We start from the raw sequence: 20696 nt of genomic DNA, 5'->3' as shown, positions 1-20696 counted from the left end.
GGGATTACAGGTGTGGGCCACCATGCCCAGTTAGGTTTTTTTCTTCGTACTTTTAGTAGAGACGAGGTTTCACCATGTTGCCTAGACTGGTCTTGAACTCGTGAGCTCAAGTGATCCTCCCACCTTGGTCTTCCAAAGTGCTGGGATTACAGGCATGAGCCACTGCTCCCAGCCAAGATTTATTTCTTAAAATTTATTTTTCTTACAAAAATGTTTTTTCATTGTCGGGGACTTTCTGGTAAAGACCAGAAAACCTGCTAGACAAATTTTAAAAGAGCTGTAATGTGATTTATTTTTTATTTAAAAAAAAAGGTTTTAGACATGGGTTTCACAATGTTGCCAAGACTGACCTTGAACTCCTGGGCTTAAGCAATCCTCCCACCTCAGCCTCCAGAGTCCTGAGTAGTTGGGACTACAGGTAAAAGCCACCGTGCTTGGCTATGCTCAAGACTTTTTTAAAGAAGAAAATATGGGTATTATTTTATTCTGAAACTTCTCATGTTTTCTCTTGCCATCGTACATAAACACATTAGTTTGCACTTAAACAGTAGCTTAAATTGTAAATTTTATCCATCCAAATTTTGTTACAAAGTTTGTTATAATGGAAGCTCTAAATGAGGGTTATCTGATTTTTAGTTATTTATAAGTAATCTGTTTTAGTCTACTGGAATGCTTGCAAACTCCTTGTTATCTTCTCTGCCCCCTAGGATATGTCTAGATATGGATCTTTGACCATTAATCTCATGTCACCTTTTTCTTTACTTTTAGGTCTTCTTTTAAGTCTAGATATTTTTATTCAATTTGCCTTTGAGTTACTATTACTTCTGTTTAAATTAGTCCAGATTACTCCTCAAACATACTTGTAATTCTCAGATTCGGTTTTATCTCATCTCTTTTGTCTTTCTGCTTCTGTTTCGTACAAGCCTCATCTTCTTGCTTTCTTCTTGAGAATGCAAATTTTCTAAAAGAGGTATCTATTTCCTTAGAAAATCACTTTCAGAGATAAGCGAATCTTCTGAATCTTCTGTATTATGTTCCTTTCCCTTTTGTATATTATTTTTTATGCTTCTCTTGGGACAAGAAGAGGGCTTGGGAGTCTGATATGGACCAAGGTTCCAAGGACTTGGGACAGGTCATGTGCAAGAAAGCAGAGCTGACCACTAGCTGTGGATAGGGAACAAAGGAGAGTTCAAGTCTAAGAGCCTTGCCAAGCAGCCTTGAGAAGCAAACAATAATCTGAAACTTGAAATCTGTGAGGGAAGATGAACTCAAGAACTGGATCTTTTTCAAAGGTTGTCAGGCAAGATGGACCTTAACTAGTAGAATCTGGAGACAGCCAGGAATGTTAACTTGAGGAAATAAAATACACAAGGATGTGATAGCTTTTCATACTGCTAAATCTGGAGAGAATTAAGATCTTAGGTCAGTTTGGACAGATTTTCCCCTTCTTTATTTTCTCATCTATATCCAGTATATCAGTCATCTATTCAGATACGAAATGTGGATTTCCTTTGGCTCCACTCTTAGATCTCTAAGTAGAGTCCAGATTGATATGCCTATGTAAAAGTAATTCCCAGGGCCTTTTGTTATTCCACTGTCTTAAACCAATGGAATCCATGATCAGCTATCATTTCAGCAAGCACTGCAGCCAGCACTCTCCCCGTACACTGTATTCATAGGGACAAATGTGACAGGGCAAATGGACAATTACCTGTCTCTCCATCCACCCCATCTTTCCCCACTGAATTCCGGAAGTTGCAGTCCCCAGTTACATGCATAAAGATGATAGTCTCTAACAGTATTATAATCACCTCTCAAAGCAGGATTTTAGATTCGAGAGGCTGATATTGTTTGGATCTGTGTCTCTGCCCAAATCTCATGTCGAATTATAATCCTCAGTGTTGGAGGTGGGGCCTGGTGGGAGGTGATTGAATCACAGGGGTGGATTTCTCAGGAACGGTTACCACCATCCCCTTCACGCTATGCCTCATGATAGTGAGTTCTCGTGAGAGCTGGTTGTTTAAAAGTGTGTATCACCTCCTCCTTTACTTTCTCTCTTGCTCCTGCTCCTGCCATGTAAGATGCCTGCTCCCCCTTTGCCTTTTGCCATGATTGGAAGCTTCTCGAGGCCTCCCCAAAAGCAGAAGCCACAATGCTTCCTGTATAGCCTTCAGAACCATGAGCCAATTAAACCTCTTTTCTTTATAAATTACCCAGTGTCAGGTAATTTTTTTTTAACATCAATTCAAAAACAGGCTAATACAGAGGCCGAAGAGGGCCAGCTGCTTAGTTTGCAGCTCTGATGGACACTGGCTCTCTAATTCAGTGAGCAGACAGTGGGAAAGGGATGCTCAGATGCCAAACTTTCTTTCAGATGGGTGGATCTGTTCTGTACCATGAAGTAGAGTATGGATAAGCCAACAACTGTTTTTCTGAATCCACCTCCATTAGCCTCATAAATTAGGGCAATTCCTCCTGGTAATGAGCAAGCAGCTTGTCATTCTTTATGCTCTGTGTTAGGATTAATTTTGTCATTTTTCTTTACCTTTTTATGTGTTATAGGCAGCAGTTGAGAGACCCTGAGGCAGGGCTGCTAGCCAAATACTATTTAAAGCTAGAAATGCCTCATTGATTTTTATTGTAGATTGTTTCAACCTGTGTTCATTTCTTCAGCCTCTGACTATAGGATTTCCCAGGTTGCAGTCTTTGGCTGGCTGCTCAGTCTGCACTCTCCTTCAGAGGACTAATTTACTCTTACACCTTCACATCGGACACCTGAAGACTCTCAAACTGTTATCTCTAGTCTTGTCTTCTCATTTAAATTGTGACCCTGTATTTTCTGACTAAAAGACATTTCTACTTGTCTATCCCACAAAATTATTGTATCCCTGGTGTGTGTACTCTTAATTATTAAAACTGCTAAATTATCAAAGACCAAAGTCATGAGGACAGGAAACAAACATTTTATGCAAGGGCTACTGATAAAACTTTTGGAGGCACAACCCCATTTATACTCCTTTGGTTCCTGGAGAAGAGAAACTGCACTATGTATTATTCAAAGGTTCTGAGCATTTACCTCATCCTGCAGGATCACATCCCAGCTTCACACCCCAATATAACATGGCCTGAGAGCTGGCAATGTAACTGGGTTTTCAATAGCCATGTCACTATTCTATAAGATCAACATCAACTGCTTCTGGCTGATGGGGTGCAAGATAAGACCTGTAAATCTAATGGGTATCAGAATATTGACTCACAGAGTTCATTTGTTGAAGCAATGAAGCAATGTTGCATGGAAAATTCACATCACATAGGATGTTTTCATTTGCAAGGAGCAGACTACCCAGTGAGTTACAGTTCTTGAAGTTTCTCCCACAGGGAGGATATCCCTTTCCCACCATCCTTCAGGGTCTACCTAGATGGAACTGAATGTTACAGAAATCCATTTAGGGCAAGAGCTATCATACCATGCAGAGATTTCTAGAAATTTGGTTAGGTTTTTTTTTTCCTTCCCAGGCAAGTGATCATAAGGAAGTATCCGTGATTCCACAGGAGTGGGATATGGAAAGTGTGGCAGTGAAATCAGAAAAGGCATGCTGCAGTGTGAGCCATCTGCATGTGCAACTTTCTTGTGATTTTGGACCTGTTGGGTCTAGTCCTGTTTACATTGTTTCCACTTGATGATGGTGGAAACCATCCTCAGATATAACGTGGTTTTGGTTCTAGACCACTACAATAAAGTGGATATGGCAATAAACCAAGTCACACAATTTTTTTTGTTTCTTAATGCATATAAAAGTTATTATTTACAATACACCGTAGTCCATTGCTATTGTGCAATAGCACTATGTTAAAAAAACACGTACATACCTTAATTAAAAATACTTTATGGCTAAAAATTGCTAATGATCACCTGAGCCTTCAGCAAGTCCTAATTTTTTTGCTGGTAGAGAGTCTTGCTTCCATGTTGACAGCTGCTGACTGATCAGGGTGGTGGTTGCTGAAAGTTGGAATGGCTGCAGCAATTTCTTAAAATAAGACAACAATGAAGTTTGGCACATTGACTGACTCTTCCTTTCATGAAAGATTTCTCTGTAATGCTGTTTGATAACATTTTACCCACAGTAGAACTTCTTTCAAAATTGGAGATAATCATCTCAAAACCTCCCACCATTGCTTTATTAACTAAGCTTATGTAATATTTTTGATCCTTTGTTGCCGTTTCAACAATGTTCACAGCATCTTCACCAGAAGTAGATTCTATCTCAAGAAACTACTTTCTTTGTTCATCCATAGAAAGCAACTTTTCATCTGTTCAAGTTTTATTGTGAGATTGCAGCATTGCAGTTAATCTTCAGGCTCCATCAATCACAAATGTTTTTAATGCCATTAGAATGGTGAATCCTTTCCATAAGGTTTTCCATTGACTTTGCCCAGATCCACCAGAGGAATCACTATCTATGGCAGCTACAGCCTTACGAAATGTGCTTCTTAGGTAATAAGACTTGAAAGTTGAAATTACCCCTTAATCCATGGGCTACAGAATAGATAGATGTTGTGTTAGCAGGCATGAAAAAAACATTAATCTCCTTGTACACCTCCATCAGAGCTCTTGATTGACTAGGTCCATTGTCAATGAGCAGTAACATTTTTTTCAGGAATTTTTTTTTTTTTTTTTTTTTCCCTGAGCAGGAGGTCTCAATACTGGGCTTAAAATATCCACTAAACTATGCTGTAAACAGATGTGCTGTCATTCAGGCTTTGTTGTTCCATTTGTAGAGCACAGGTAGAGTAAATTTAGCATAATTCTTCAGGGCCCTAGGAATTTGGGGATGGGAAATGAGCAATGGCTTCAACTTAAAGTCAACAGCTGCCTCAGCCCCTAACAAGAGAGTCTGCCTGTCCTTGGAAGCTTTGAAGCCAGGCACTGATTTCTTCTTTCTAGCTATGAAAGTCCCAGATGGCTTCTTCTTCCAAGAGACAGCTATTTCATCTACACTGAAAATATGTTGTTTCGTGTAGCCACATTCATTAATTGTCTTAGCTAAATCTTCTTGCTAACTTGCTGCAGCTTTTGTATCAACACTTGCGGTTTCTCTTTGCACTTTTATGTTATGGAAATGGCTTCTTTTCTTTGACCTCATGAACGAATCTCTGCTAGATTCAAACTTTTCTTCTGCAGCTTCCTTACCCCTCTTAGCCTTCATAGAATTGAAGAGATAGGGCCTCGCTCTGGATTAGCCTTTGGTTTAAGATGTTTGGCTGATTTGGTCTTCTATCCAGTCCACTAAAACTTTCTCCATATCAGCAATAAAGCTGTTTTACTTTTTTATTTATCATTTGTGTGTTCCCTGGAGTAACACTTTTAATTCCCTTCAAGAACATTTCCTTTGCATTCACAACTTGGCTAACTATTTGGTTCAAGAGGCCTGGCTTTTGGCTTATCTCAGCTTTTGATGTGCATTTCTTAGTAAGTCTAATCATTTCTAGCTTTTGATTTAAATTGAGAGATGTGTGACTCTTCCTTTCTCTTGAACACTTAGCAGGCCATTGTAGGGCTATTAATTGGTCTAATGTCTATACTGTTGTGTCTTAGGGAACAGGGACATGTGAGGAGAGGGAGAAAGATGGGAGAATGAGTTGTCTATGGAGTAATCAGAACACACACAACATTTATCCATGAAGTTCACCATCTTACATAGTCATGGTTTGTGGTGCCCCAAAACAATTACAATAGTAACATTAAAGATCACTAATTACAGATCATAATAACAGATATAATAATAATGAAAATGTTTGAAATATGAGAATTACCTAAATGTAACACAGAAACACGAAGTGAGCACATGCTGTTGGAAAAACAGTGCCAATAGACTTGCTCCATGCAGGGTTGTCACCAGTCTTCAATTTGTAAAAAAAAACGCAGTATCTATGAACACAATAAAGTGAATCACAACAAAATGAAGTATACCTGTACTGATGCTTGATTTTATGTCTGGTTAGATAATATCAGGTTAATGATTGGTACCAGGTATTTCATGGGCATTCATTCAGTGTCTATCAGGGATTATAGCAAGCAAGCCACAGGCTGTTTCTTGTTTGTTTGTTTGTTTGTTTTGAGACAGTCTCGCTCTGTTGCCAGGCTGGAGGGGCAGTGGCGCAATCTTGGCTCACTGCAACCTCTGCCTCCTGGTTTAAGCAATTCTTCTGCCTCAGCCTCCTGAGTAGCTGGAACTACAGGTGTGCGCCACCATGCCCAGCTAATTTTTGTATTTTTAGTAGAGACGGGGTTTCACCATGTTGGCCAGGATGGTCTCATTCTCTTGACCTCATGATCTGCCCACCTCGGCCTCCCAAAGTGCTGGGATTACAGGCATGAGCCACCGTGCCCAGCTCTTGTTTGTTTGTTTTTTGTTTTGTTCTTGTTGTTGTTGGGATAGGATCTCACCTCTGTTGCGCAGGCTGGAGTACAGTGTCATGATCACGACTGACTGCATTTTTACCCTCGCCGGGCTCAGGCAATCCTCCCACCTCAGCCTCCCATGTAGCTGGGACTACAGGCACATGCCACCACACCTGGCTAGTTTTTGTATTTTTTGTAGAGACAGGGTTTCACCATGTTGTCCACACTGGTCTCAAACTCCTGGGCTCAAGTAACCCACTCACCTCAGCCTCCCAAAATGCTGGGATTACAGATGTGAGCCACCACACCCGACCCTACAGGGTGTTTTAAAAATATATATATATAATTCTTCATTATAGATTGTATTTTATTGTATATTATGTTATATATTTTTTCTTTCATTTTTATATGTTTAATTTTTTTTTTTTTTGAGATGAGGCCTCACTCTGTCATCCAAATTGGAGTGCAGTGGCATCATCTTGGCTCATTGCAATGGCTGTCTCCCATGCTCAAGCGATCCTCCCACCTCAGCCTCCCTAGTAGCTGGGACCCGAGGGGCATCACCATGCCTGGCTAATTTTTTGTATTTTTGATAGCGACCGGGTTTCGCCATGTTGCTTAGGCTGGTCTCGAACTCCTGAGCTCAGGTGATCCATCTGCCTCAGCCTCCCAAAGTGCTGGGATTACAGGCATGAGTCACTGTGCCAAACCTGTAATTTTTTTTTTTTTTAAGACAGTGTCTCACTTCGTTGCTCACGCTGGAATATAATGATGCAATCATAACTCACTGTACCCTTGCCTTAGCCTTTCAAGTAGCCGGGACTACAGGCATGTGCCACCAGAACTAGCTAAATTTTTTTATGTTTTATTTTTGTACAGACGAGGTCTCGCTTTGTTGCCCAGGCTGATCTTGAACTCCTGGCTTCAAGAGATCTTCCCTGGCCAGGCACAGTGGCTCACACATATAATCCCAGCACTTTGGGAGTCAGAGGCAGGAGGGTAGCTTGAGTCTAGGAGTTCGAGACCAGCCTGGGCAACATAGTGAGACCTTGTCTCTACAAATAATAAAAAATAAACAAAATTAGCCAGCCATGGTGGTGCATGACAGTAGTCCTAGGTACTTGGGAGGTTGAGGTGGGAGGATCGCTTGAGCCTAGGAGGTCAAGGCTGCAGTGAGCCAAGATCATGCCAATGTACTCCAGCCTGAGAAACAGAGTGAGAGCCTGTCTCAAAAAGGAAAAAAACAAAAGAGGGGTCTTCCCCGCTTGGCCTCCCAAAGTGCTAGGATTACAGACATGAGCCACCACACTCGGCCTAAATTATATAAATTTTTATAAGTGAGTATAGAGCCCTGCTGTGATTCTCCTAACAAATGCAAGTGATCTGCATTTGTGATGGTCATCTGTGCTCAGTGATCTTTGGTGTTACTATTGTAATTGTTTTGGGGCACCACCAACCACGCTCATATAAGATGGTGAACTTTAGCCGGGTGCGGTGGTTCACGCCTGTAATCCCAGCACTTTGAGAGACTGAGGCGGGCAGATCACCTGAGGTTAGGAGGTCAAGACCAGCCTGATCAACATGGAGAAACGCCGTCTCTACTAAAAATACAAAAATTAGCCAGGCATGGTGGTGAGCGCCTGTAATCCCAGCTACTCCGGAGGCTGAGGCCAGGGAATTGCTTGAACCTCGGAGGCGGAGGTTGCAATGAGCTGAGACTGCGCCATTGCACTCCAGCCTGGGCAACAAGAGCGAAACTCCATCTCAAAAAAAAAAAAAAAAAAAAAAAAGATGGTGAACTTCATGTAAAAAATGTGTGTTCTGAGTACTTCATAGGCAACTCATTCTCTCATCTTTCTTCCTTTCCTCATACTCTTCTATTTCCTAAGATACAACAAAATTGAAATTAGGTCAGTTAATAACCCTACAATGGCCTCTAAGTGTTCAAGTGCCTCTAAGTGCTACAAAACCCTGCTGTGATTCGCCTAACAAAACTTGGCACATTCTCTATAAGGCATAATTGATCAGTCTTTGAGCACCACTCACACTTCAGCCTGGATGAGTTAGGATATTCCCTCTAAAATGATGATCATGTTTTTCTACTCTCCCTACCATTCAGGAAGAGACACAATGGTTTGTGAGCTTCCTTGGATTTTGGAGGCAGCATACACCACATTTGAGTATGTTGCCCTGATCCATTTTCAGGTTAACACAAAAGATCTCAGCTTTGAGAGGGCCCCAGAGCAAAAAAAGTTTCTCTAGCTGATAAAGGTGGATCAGGGAGCTGCATGGAGATGATGGCAAGTTCTAGTAAGGGAGTCAAAATGGAGGTACCTGATAGTTTGGGAGAGAACTATGCCCTTTTTGGCAAGTGACTATTCTATTTTTGATAAGCAACTCTTGTTCTGATACTGGTTTCTGATAGAAACTGAGCACCTGACCATAAGGTACCAAGGAGTCATGGATTTTGAGGAACGTTCCATTAAACAAGTGTTGTATGACCTACCTAGCCATACAGTCTGATGTTGCCAGCAGCATTCCATCAAGTGAAAGCAGTGTATACGTAGGACCAGAAACAAGCAAGATACAAGTAAGTGTCATGTGAAGATGTCTCATATTTACAGCATTTTTTCTGTTGCTTCTTCCTCAGCCCATACCTAAGGGCTTTGTGTAGAATTCTCTATGATCATGGGGAGGAAAAAAAAATCCAGCTTGGTTACAGAGAATTAGGTTTCATTGGTACCAAATGAAAAGCTTACAGTTTCATTCAGCTGGAAAAGCAGGTCAGGGGCTTAATTTTGAATGAAGTTTAAGATATGTATTATTAATCCAAGTGGAGATGTCTTTAGCTGAATATATGAATGTGAATTTCAAGGAAGAGGACTTGATGATAGCTTAATTCAGATGCGATCCTGAAAAGTAGTGGAAAAAAGAAATCCCCCAGTTAATCACACTTTAATGAAGACTTCTCATTGTCCACTTTATCTAAAAGGAGAGATGACATTAGATAAATAAGTACAATGATTCCTGGAAAATAATGAAAGGTTTCACTGAATGGTCAGGGTCTTGGGAGTAAATGGACTGAAGAGCTGCTGACAAGGAGTTTTAGAAATGTGGTATAAGGCTAGATCTCTCAGATTGGGTCCAGAATGTTAGAATATTTGAGTCCCATGAGAATGACCACAAAAGATGCCCACTTTAGAGGACCATCTCAATAATGAAGTGGATAAAATGATTGATACTATAGATGTCACTCAACCTCTTTCTGCATCCAAGTGCTTGCTCAGTGAGCTCATAAAATGGCCATTGCAGCAGATGATGGCTATGAGTCGGGTCAATGACATGCATGTCCTCTCACTAAGGCCACTGTGGCGGCTGCCTCTGCTGAGTGCCCCATTTTCTAGCAGCAGCAACAAGCCCTAAGCCCCTGACGGGATACTGCATGAAAAAAATCTCAATGCACATCTTATTTGACCTATCAGGAGCATTTGGCACAGTTCATCTCTCTTTCCTCCTTGAAACACATTCTTCAATGGCTTCTAAGGCACTCCTCCTTTTTTTTTAAGTGGAAAAAGCAGAGGAAACTCCAGACGTTGCATGGTTTAGGCTTTGGCCTTACACTCTTGCAAGTCTCCTGTCCAGGAGAACCACTAGTGCCTCAGATCTACTCGGTGCGGACCCTAAGGTCCCTTCCACCCCCATGAGCCACCTGTCAGGGTGAGCTAAGAAATCGGCCGTGGGGAGCAGGGTCACCTGTGGCCAAGAGGCATTGTTCTGGGGGTTCGTTAGTAAGCAGGAGAGAGAAAGGGGAGAAGAAAATCGTGCACAGGGGTCAAATGCCTGCAGCCGAAGAAGGCGAGGCGTAGAGATCTCTTATCACTAGGGAATGTGTCTGAGTTACACGGCACCAAAATATATTTGCAGTGGTGAATATGAGTTACTGGTGGTGAATCTGTATGGGTCTGTAGCAACCTCAATTATTGCCTCCTCAGAAGAAAGAATTCAACTGAGGGGCATAAGGCAGAAAAAGAGACTGAGGCAAGTTTCAGAGCAGGAGTTGAGGTTGATTAAAAAAGCTTTAGAGGCCAGGCGCAGTGGCTCACACCTGTAATCCCAGCCCTTTGGGAGGCTGAGGTGGGCGGATTACCTGAGGTTGGGAGGTCAAGACCAGCCTGGCCAACATGGTGAAACCCCGTCTCTACCAAAAATAAAAAAAATTAGCCGGGCGTGGTGGCACACGCCTGTAATCCCAGATACTCGGGGGGACGAGGCAGGAGAATTGCTTGAGCCTGGGAGACAGAGGTTGCAGTGAGCCGAGATTGTGCCATTGCACTCCAGCCTGGGTGACAGAACAAGACTCTGTCTCAAAAAAACAAACAAACAAAAAAACAAAAACAGAACAAAAAAAAACAAACTTTAGAGCAGGAAAGAAAGGAAAGTACACTTGGAAGAGAGCCAAGCAGACATCTTGGAGGCCAAGTGCCACTCCTCCTTGATTTTCCTTCTTTAATCATTTCTTCTCAGAATATCTTTGCTAGTTCCTTCTCATTTCCCTGACCTCTTATGTTGGGGTGTCCCAGAGCTCTATTTTTTTTTTTTTTTGAGATGGAGTCTTGCTCTGTTGCCCAGGCTGGAGTGCAATGGTGTGATCTTGGCTCCCTACAACCTCTGCCTCCCAGGTTCAAGTGATTCTTCTGCTTCAGCCTCCCAAGTAGTTGGGATTACAGGTGCCCACCACCACACCTGGCTAATTTTTGTATTTTTAGTAGAGACGGAGTTTCGCCACGTTGGTCAGGCTGGTCTCAAACTCCTGACCTCAGGTAATCCATCCTCCTCGGCCTCCCAAAGTGCTGGGATTACAGGTGTGAGCCACTGTGCTCAGCCAAAGCTCAATCTTTAGACTTCTTTTCTTCTCTACGTACTTTCCTTTCCTAGGTGATCCCTTCAAGTCTTATGTCTTTAAGTAACATAAATTTGCTAACAAGTCACATTTAAATCTTCAGCCTGGTTCTAAAATCTAGTCCCAAGTATCCAACGGAATACATTTCCACCTGCGTGTACAGTTTACATTTAATTGGTCAGAAACTGAGCCCCAGATCTGTCCTCTAAGGCTGTTCTTCCTGCAGTCTTCTCTTTCTGAATTGATTGCAACTTCAACTTTCCAATTGTTTAGACCAAAAATCTTGGAGCCAGTATTGACTCTCCTCTTTCTTTCTTTCTTTTTTTTTTTTTTTTTTTGAGACAAGAGTCTTACTCAGTCGCCCAGGCTGGAGTGCAGTGGCACAATCTCGGCTCACTGCAACCTCCACTTCCTGGGTTCAAGTGATTCTCCTGCCTCACCCTCCTGAGTAGCTGGGATTGCAAGCATGCACCACCACGCCTGGGGTTTCACCATGTTGGCCAGGCTGGTCTCAAACTCCTGACCTCAAGTGATCCGCCCACCTCGGCCTCCCAAATTGCTGGGATTACAGGTGTGAGCCACTGTGCCTGGCCTGACTCTCTTCTTTCAAACTACACATCTAATCCATCAGCAAATCCTTTTGACATAGCTCCAAAATTAACCCCAAATTTGATCACTTACCACTGCCACTACCACCTTGGATTGAAACACCATAGTCTCTGGATTACTGCAATAGCCTTTTAGTGGATTTTCCTGCTTTGGCTCTTGCTCACCAATAGTCTATTCTCCATACTCAGGTCAAGTCACTCTGTACTTAAAGCTTTCCAGTGACTCTCATCTCATTCAAAGTAAAAGCCAAAGTCTTCACTTTGTTTCAGCCCCATTGATCTCCTTAGGGTTCCTAGCATGTGCCAAGCTTGTCCCCACAGAAGGGTATTTGCACATCCTATTCCCTGGACTTGGAACATTTCCCCTCATCCCAACCATACCTCCAAATATCACTATATTTTGTTATTTTATTTGCTTGAAGTCTTTGTACAGATGTCACTTTCTAAGTGAGGGCTTACACAAAAACCCTATTTAAAACTGCAACCATCATTCCCTCTGTATTTCTTATTTCCTTTGTCTGTTTTTTCTTCATGACACTTATAATTGTACTATATGTTTTATTTTGTTTATTGTCTGCTCCCTCTACCTACCAAGAAAGCAGCCATTTATTGTCTTTTCAATGCGGTGCCTAAAACACACTCAACAGATATTTTTCTTTCTCTCTATCCTCCAATTTTTCTTTGTTTTTTTTTTTTTTGAGACAGAGTCTCACTCTATCACCCAGGCTGGAGCGCAGTGGCGCAATCTCGGCCCACTGCAATCTCCGCCTCCCGGGTTCAAGTGATTTGCATGCCTCAGCCTTCCACGTAGCTGGGATTACAGGTGTGCATCACCATGCTGGGCCAATTTTTGTAATTTTTGTAGAGACAGGATTTTGCCATGTTGGCCAGGCTGGTCTTGAACTCTTGATCTCGGGTGATCCATCCACCTTGGCCCCCCAAAGTGCTGGGATTACAGGCGGGAGCCACTGTGCCTGGCCTCTTCCAACTTTTTTGTTTTGAAAATGTTCAGACCTAAAGAGACCAGGTGTGGTGGCTCATGCCTGCAATTGCAGCACTTTGGGAAGCCAAGGTGGGAGGACTGCTTGAGCCCAGGAGTTTGAGACCAGCCTGGGCAATATAGGGAGGCTCTATCTCTACAAAAAAATTTTGAAAATTAGCCAGGTGTGGTGGCACACACCTATAATTTCAGCTACTTTGGAGGCTGAGGTGGGAGGATCACATAAGCCCAGGAGTTGGAGGTTGCAGGGAGCTATGATCTCACCACTGCACTCCACCCTTGGTGACAGAGCGAGACCCTGTCTCAAAAAACAAACAAAAAACCTACAGAAAATTTAACAACAAATACAATGGATATCCATATCCCCTTCACCTAGATTCACTCATTGTTAACATTTTGTCACATTTGCTTTATTTCTCTTTCAGTTGCACTACACACACACACACACACACACACACTTTTTTTGCTGACTTCATTTGAAAGTAAGTTTTAGACACGGTGACCCTTCACTTCCAAATAATTTAGCATGCATTAGCTATGATATATAACATACATAACCACAATGCAAATATCATTCAGGATAATTAACAATTATATATATACACATGCACATACATATTTATACACACACAGCCTGTATTCAAATTTCCTCAGTTGTTCCAATAATGTACTTTATAGCTGTTTTTTAAAAATTAATAAAGGACTCAATCAGGAATTATGCATTTCACTTAAATGCCATGTCTCTTAAGGTTTTGAAATTTAGAACAGTGCCCCAGCTTCTTTGTTTTTATTTTATAACACTGATAGTTTTAAGGGTACATGCTATTTGTCAATAAATATTTTATAAATTAATACATAATGATTTCCTCAAATGTTTTTTCTTCCTGTCCCTGCAGCTCTGAGCTCTCATTATTTGGTGGTCTGAGAAAGCAAGAGAAGAATACTTCTACCAGGGAATACAACAGCAATTCCATTGAAGTTGAAATTCAATGGTCACTTCAGGTTCTTCTTACCACCAATACAACTGGTAAGAAAGAGGATTGTGGGATTGGCTGTGGTAATATATTTCAGATATCAGGGGAGATAGGACTGCTGCTATAAGATAGGGGGAGGAGTAGTGTAGCTGAACTCCAGGTGATTATTAGGAGCCCCTTCTGTTATTGGTATATTCAGAGGTAAAAGGTAATGGAAGACTACAGCAACCTATATGGGCAGCATCACCAAAGGTACAACTTTTTCAGGAATGAAGGACAGTAACACACTAGATAAGAAATAGATGGCTAAAGGCAGAGAGAATACAGGATCAGTAGCAAAGAAAGCTCCAAGACACTGGCAGCCAAGCCTAGACCTGTTAGGCAGGAAGTTTGTCGAAACTTTTTTAGGGATCAGATCCACCCAAAAGGAAAGTTATAGATAAAACTTCAGGAATTCCTCAGCAAATGATCCAGGCATATCATCTGATATGGTTTGGCTGTGTCCCCCCAGAAATCTCATCTTGAATTCCCACATGTTGTGGGAGGGACCCGGTGGGAGGTAATAGGATCATGGGTGCAAGTCTTTCCCCTGCTGTTCTTGTGATAGTGAATAAGTCTCATGAGATCTGATGGTTTTAAAAAGAGGAGTTCCCCTACACAAGCTCTCTCTCTTTGCCTGCTGGCATTCCACATAAAATGTGACTTGCACCTCCTTGCCTTCCACCATGATTCTGAGGCATCCCCAGCCATGTGGAACTGTAAGTCCAATTAAACTTCTTTCTTTGGTAAATTGCCCAGTCTCAGGTATATCTTTATCAGCAGCGTGAAAACAGACTAATACACCATCTCACAGTGAAACTGAGAGATAACATATTGCTGTAGTCTCAATGTTTGTGTCCTCCCAAAAATTCATATGTTGAAAGCTAATCACCAATGTGATAGTACTAAGATGTGGGGCCTTTAAATGGTGATTAAGTCATGAGGGCAGAGGCTTCATGATTGAGATTAGTGGCCTTGTAAAAGAGATGCTAGAGAGCTGTGTTGCCCCTTTTAGCAGGTGAGGACACAGCAAAAAGGTACCACCTATGAAACAGAAAGCAGCCCTCACCAGACTTGGAATCTGCTGGCATCTTGATCTTGGACTTTCCAGCCTCCAGAACTGTAAGAAATCAATTTCTGTTGTTTGTAAGTTATCCAGTCTGTGGCATAGCTTATATACCAGACTAAGACAAGGAGAAATGGCCTCAAAATTCTAAAGCAGAATTATTTCCAACTTTGAATTCTACACCAAGTACGTATGTTTTTTAAAAAGAGGAAGGAGACATTTTCAGACATGCAAGTATGCAAAAAATTTATTTCCCATACATTCTCTCTGAGGAAGTTGCCAAAGGTGTGCATCATCAAAACAGGAGCCCTATCCTATGAGAGAAGTGAAAGGATTTTCCAAGATGTTTATCAAGGGAGACCCTAGGATGACAGCTATGTGACAAGTCAAAGTTAAGGCAGTTCATAAACCCTGGGACAGAAATATTTAGGAAGATGAAATTGATAAATTGATAGAATATGTGAATTTAAACAACTGTAAGAGAGTTTGATTGAATTAGAAATTAGAAAGTTAAACACACACAGACAAATTATTAGCTGTAGGGAAAGCAAAATATTTTGTAGGAAAGGAAAATGATTATAGTTGACTATATTGCTCCATTCTGAAAGCATATATAGTCATAATAATAGAAACACTATATATTTATCTAACCAAAATTATATCACTATATTGTGATAAGAATGATAACTGCTTTGTATGTCTGTGTTTAATTGTGGTGTGGAGAGGAAGACCATAGGGAATGCCTACAACTAAAAGAATATGACATAGCAAGACAAACATGTTATCTAGAGTATGGAGGTACATATGAAGAGAATCATTTAGAGGTAAATGTAGTTGTCTTTGGACACAGGGAAATGATGGGTGGAAGAACAATTGAGAGCTGTTCTTTATTTTAACATATCTCATAAAATTTGTTGACTTTTAAAAATAAACACACAAAGTTAATTTATAATCACAATATTTCAGAGGCATTACTTAGGACACCGAAATAGTTATTTTGTTTACCATGCCTTGTACATGGTAAAGACACTTAATTGTTTTTTGAATGGAATCCTTTTAAATGTGTCAGAAATTATAAGCCATTACCACTCTGTAAAATTGAGATCAGGGATTATTTCTTATACTTCAGGACACAATGTGGCATTATTTGCATTGTATTTTTATTAATATGTAGGATATTGTGTGTATAAGACTCAAGAAGAACCAAATCAAATTGCTTTTTAGTCTCAGTTAATGTATAAACAATCCTGAGTGGAATATTTCACTTTACAAATGAGATCTGCTTTTTCCCTTGCTATGAGTCAAAACATTACCTCCCAATCAAGAAATCAACAATGTAGTGGTTTGAATATATGCCCTCCAAAATTCAGGTATTGTCAATGTGGTGCCTTTAAGAAGTGATTGGGCCATGAGGGCTTCTCCCCTGTGATTGGATGCTCTTGTAAAAAGGCTTGATGGAGGCAGTTGCCCCTTTGCCCTTCTGCTTTCCACCATGTGAGGACACAGTGTTCCTCCCCTCCAGAGGATGCAGCAACAAGGCACCATCTTGGAAGTAGAGACTGGACCCTCACCAGACAACAAATCTGCCATTGCCTTGATCTTAGATTTCCCAGCCTCCAGAACTGTGAGAAATAAATTTCTATTGTTTATAAATTACCTAGTCTGGCCGGGCGCGGTGGCTCACGCCTGTAATCCCAGTACTTTGAGAGGCCGGGGCAGGTGGGTCTTCTGAGGTCAGGAGTTTGAGACCAGCATGGCCAACTTGGTGAAACCCCATCTCTACTAAAAATACAAAAATTAGCCGGGCATGAAGGCTTGCACCTGTAATCCCAGCTACTTGGGAGGCTAAGGCAGGAGAATCACTTGAACCCGGGAAGTAGAGGTTGCAGTGAGCCGAGATCACCCCACTGCACTCCAGCCTGGGAGACAGAGCAAGACTCTGTCTTGAAAAAATAAATAAATAAATAAATAAATAAATAAATAAATAAATAACCTAGTCTGTGGTATCTGTAATAGTAGCATAAATGGATGAAGATAAATCAACAGTTTTTTTGGAGTACTTATCTTGGACAAGACAGATAACATAGTTTTAAAAATCAATTATAGTACATAATAGTTGTTTTTGTTTTTTTCGAGACAGGGTCTCACTCTGTCATCCAGGCTGGAGTGGTGACACAATCTCGGATCACTGCAACCTCTGCTTACCAGGTTCAAGCAATCCTCCAGCCTCAGCCCACCAAGTAGCTGAGATTACAGGAGCACGCCACCATGCCTGGCTAATTTTTGTATTTTTTGTGGAGACAGGGTTTCACCATGTTGCCCAGGCTGATCTCGAACTCCTAAGCTCAAGTGATCCACCTGCCTTGGCCTTCCAAAGTACTGGGATTATAGGCATGAACCACCGCACCCAGCAGTACATATAGTTCTTTAATAACTGGATTACTATATCTATTAACTATATTACATTCTCTAGGAAAAGAATCTGAGAGATTGCCAAGGTCACCCGCAGAATCAGGCATACCACCTCTTCAGATTATTTACTCTAAACTAAACTTTTGTGAAAAATACACACTGAGTAGGTGTGAGAAAAAAGTCAGAAAGGTTTATCCCACTTGAGATTAACGAGCAGTGTAGTTTGTCTTCAACTAAAGTGTTGATGGATAAAAGACAAAAACTGGTGTGTAAATTCAGCTTTCGCTTTGTTGAAAGGGGATTAAAAATAGAAAGGAATTCTATTTAGGTTTAGACAGTGAAAGTTGAGAAACAGAACTTTTTTAAAGGAGTAGGCTTGAGATATTTTTTCCTACTGAAGAGTCCAAATTGTGGAGCTGCCAGAATAAGCATCTTGTCTGCCTGCTTGTATTTTTGGTGTCTCGATTAATTGCATAGCTGTCCTGCATCAGTAGTTTTAAATCTATAAATTCACAGCTCTCAGGAGTTAATATGAGATTATCCAGACACTATTTAAAGGGCCAGAGATCAAAGAAACAAAGAAGCCTCTTTATAGGGGCTATTTGAGTACTTTACTAGTCCTTAGGCACTTGGTAATTTCACAAAGTAGATACGATGTATTTGTCAAGAAAATCTCTTTCAACACATTCTTCTCCTCTTCATTTGTTCCCTCTTATAAATAGAGTCATATTCTATGCCTCTAAGAGGGCGTAATTATTTTACGTAGAACAATTCTACTTTCTATTTGCTGTGTTAATTGTTGTCTCCTGTATGGAAGCTTATTTTTGATATCTTAGGTTTAAAAAAACCTCAGTAGAGAGTAGAATAGTGATTACCAGAGACTGGGGAGGGAAGGAAGGGAGGTTGGTTAATGGGTACAAAAATATAGCTAGATGGAAGAAATAAGTCTTAGTATCTGATAGTACTGTAGGGAAATTATAGTTAATAATAATTCACTGCATATGTCAAAATAACTAGAAGAGAAGAATTTTAATGTTCCCAACACAAAGATAAATGTTTGAAGTGATGGATATCCCAATTACTCTGATTTTATCATTACTCATTATATACATGTATCAAAATATCAGAAGAACTCCTAAAATATGTACAACTATGACATATCAATTAAACAAACCCCAAAAGCTCAGAAGAGCATCCCTAAGACTTAAGGGATGGTAAGCATAACTCAGAAAACTTTGGAAAGAACGGAGTCTTGGAAACAGTAAGTACAGGAAAACTTCATTAGTAATTACCATTTAAAAATCTGCCATGCAGAAGATAACCACACACTTAAAATGACTTACCTGTTAGCTTCTATAATTTTAAATTGATTTTTCCGAGACATATTTCCTACATATAACCAAAGGACGCATTCGGCATTTTTAGCATTAAATGCTGGAAGGTGTAATAATTTAATAATAATGCTTTGTATTTATTGTTTTGTACCTTTAAGATGCTTTCACATATGTAATTTGAGACAGATAGTGCAGGTATTATGATCATTTATAGATTGAGGAAACAGATATGAGAATTTAAGTGACATGGCCAAGGCCTCAAAACCACATTGTGAAAGGCAGGACAGGAATTCTTGTTCCAGTGTTTTGTTCTTTACTATCTATCAGTAAAAATTATATCTTTGATTAAATATAGGCATTCCCATTTTGTATTTCAGTATATGAAGATAAAACACAAATCTTAAGAGGTTTGTTCAAGGTTACTCTGTAAGAGAATGAACAGCTATGAAAAATATACACAAACTCTGACTTGTTATTCTTTGCTGAAAATACTTGACCACAATGAATGTGAGACTGAAGGCTGAAGAGTTGCACAGAACACATTGTCCATTACTGCTCTTCTTAAAGTTTGTCTTAGATAAAAGGTTCCCATTAAAATCAATTTCTTCTTGGCAAACACTCTAGCCTACGTGTAACTACTCTTCTCCTCATGACATATTAAAAACAAAAAGAAACCTTTTTCCTCGATAAATAATAGAAATGGAGCAATTCTTTATGATGAACAAAGGTCAGGATAATTAAACTTTTACAAAGTACAGCATTATTTCCATCATACAATTGCATAGTATATAATGGGTGTAAACTATTATGTGGTCAAATAATTACAATAATATTATAAGTAACATTCTATTAATCTGACTTTAAGAATTTATTTTGATGGTCTTCAGACATCTATTACATAAAAAAAAGATTTTTGAAATCAAAGAAACCATTATATATCCAATGAATGGTTGCCTCACTGTATCTAAGTAATATTAGATAATTAAAAGTAATTTGGATATTAGTACAAATTAGTAGAAATTGGTCATTATTTGGGCCACTTCAACAGCTTCCCTATATTTAGGTCTCACCATGTAAATCTTCGTGACAAGCAAAGGCTGTTTCCCATAATGGAAGCAGAAGATGTCACATACTTTCTCTGGGGTGCAGGCATGTGACCTAGGCTTTTCAGCCAGACATCTGTGTTAGACCTTTGACTCACAGCTAAAGAGACAAGCAACAGTTTTTTTCCTCTCTCTCCCTTCTCCCTTCCTCCTTCTGTGTTTCTCTCTCCTAGTGGCAGTAGAGGTTACTGCAAGCGTGAGTTCCCATTGTACAAGTGGCCAAAGGGCAAATTGTGTTGTCTAGTGCTTGATGTCTCTAGTGCTAGCTGTAAGATTACCACATTGTCAGTCATACTTTGCCCAGCATTTTTCAGATTTTGGCATGGAAGGATCTGAATCCTTGGAAACTACAGTCACCAAAAAAACCAGGACAGTTGGTAACATTAGCCAACTTCTTCGTCATGTCCGTTCTGTGGGTGGTTTATCGTTGCTGTTTAAGTTCAAGCCTGGTTTTACAGCCCTCTCAACAATTCTATGAGCTACCCGATATCTTTTTAAATTTTTGTTTTCTGAGATAAAGTCTTGCTCTATCGTCCAGGCTGGAGTGCAGAGGCATGATCACGGCTCACTGCAGCCTTGACCTCTGGGATAATGCGATCCTCTACATCAGCCTCTTGAGTAGCTGGGACTACAGGAGTGCACCACCATGCCTGGCTAATTTTTATTTTATTTTTTTGTAGAGAAGGAGTCTTGCTACGTTGTGCAGGCTGGTCTTGGACTCCTGCCCTCAGTGGATCCTTGTGCCTTGACCTTCCAAAGTACTGGGATTATAGGCATGAGTCACTGCATCTGGCAAAAAAAAAAAAATTAATGGAAGTATAACTCAGTATCTGCTATGGTCTGAAAGTCTGTATCCT

The 20696-nt window shown here is 40.5% G+C and overlaps 1 non-coding gene across 1 annotated transcript; it reads right to left on the bottom strand.

The window, feature by feature from the left end:
* Positions 1–226: 226 nt before the first annotated feature.
* LOC112207099 (U7 small nuclear RNA) lies at positions 227–287 on the bottom strand. The gene has a single exon (XR_002941570.1). It is a non-coding gene; the product is annotated as a U7 small nuclear RNA (small nuclear RNA).
* Between the last annotated feature and the right edge of the window lie 20409 nt (positions 288–20696).

The sequence above is a fragment of the Pan troglodytes genome, chromosome 1, assembly GCF_028858775.2.
Source record: "Pan troglodytes isolate AG18354 chromosome 1, NHGRI_mPanTro3-v2.0_pri, whole genome shotgun sequence".
Taxonomy (NCBI): Eukaryota; Metazoa; Chordata; class Mammalia; order Primates; family Hominidae; genus Pan; species Pan troglodytes.
Note: the sequence above shows the minus strand (reverse complement) of the source record. Positions and strands in the feature narration are given on the sequence as shown.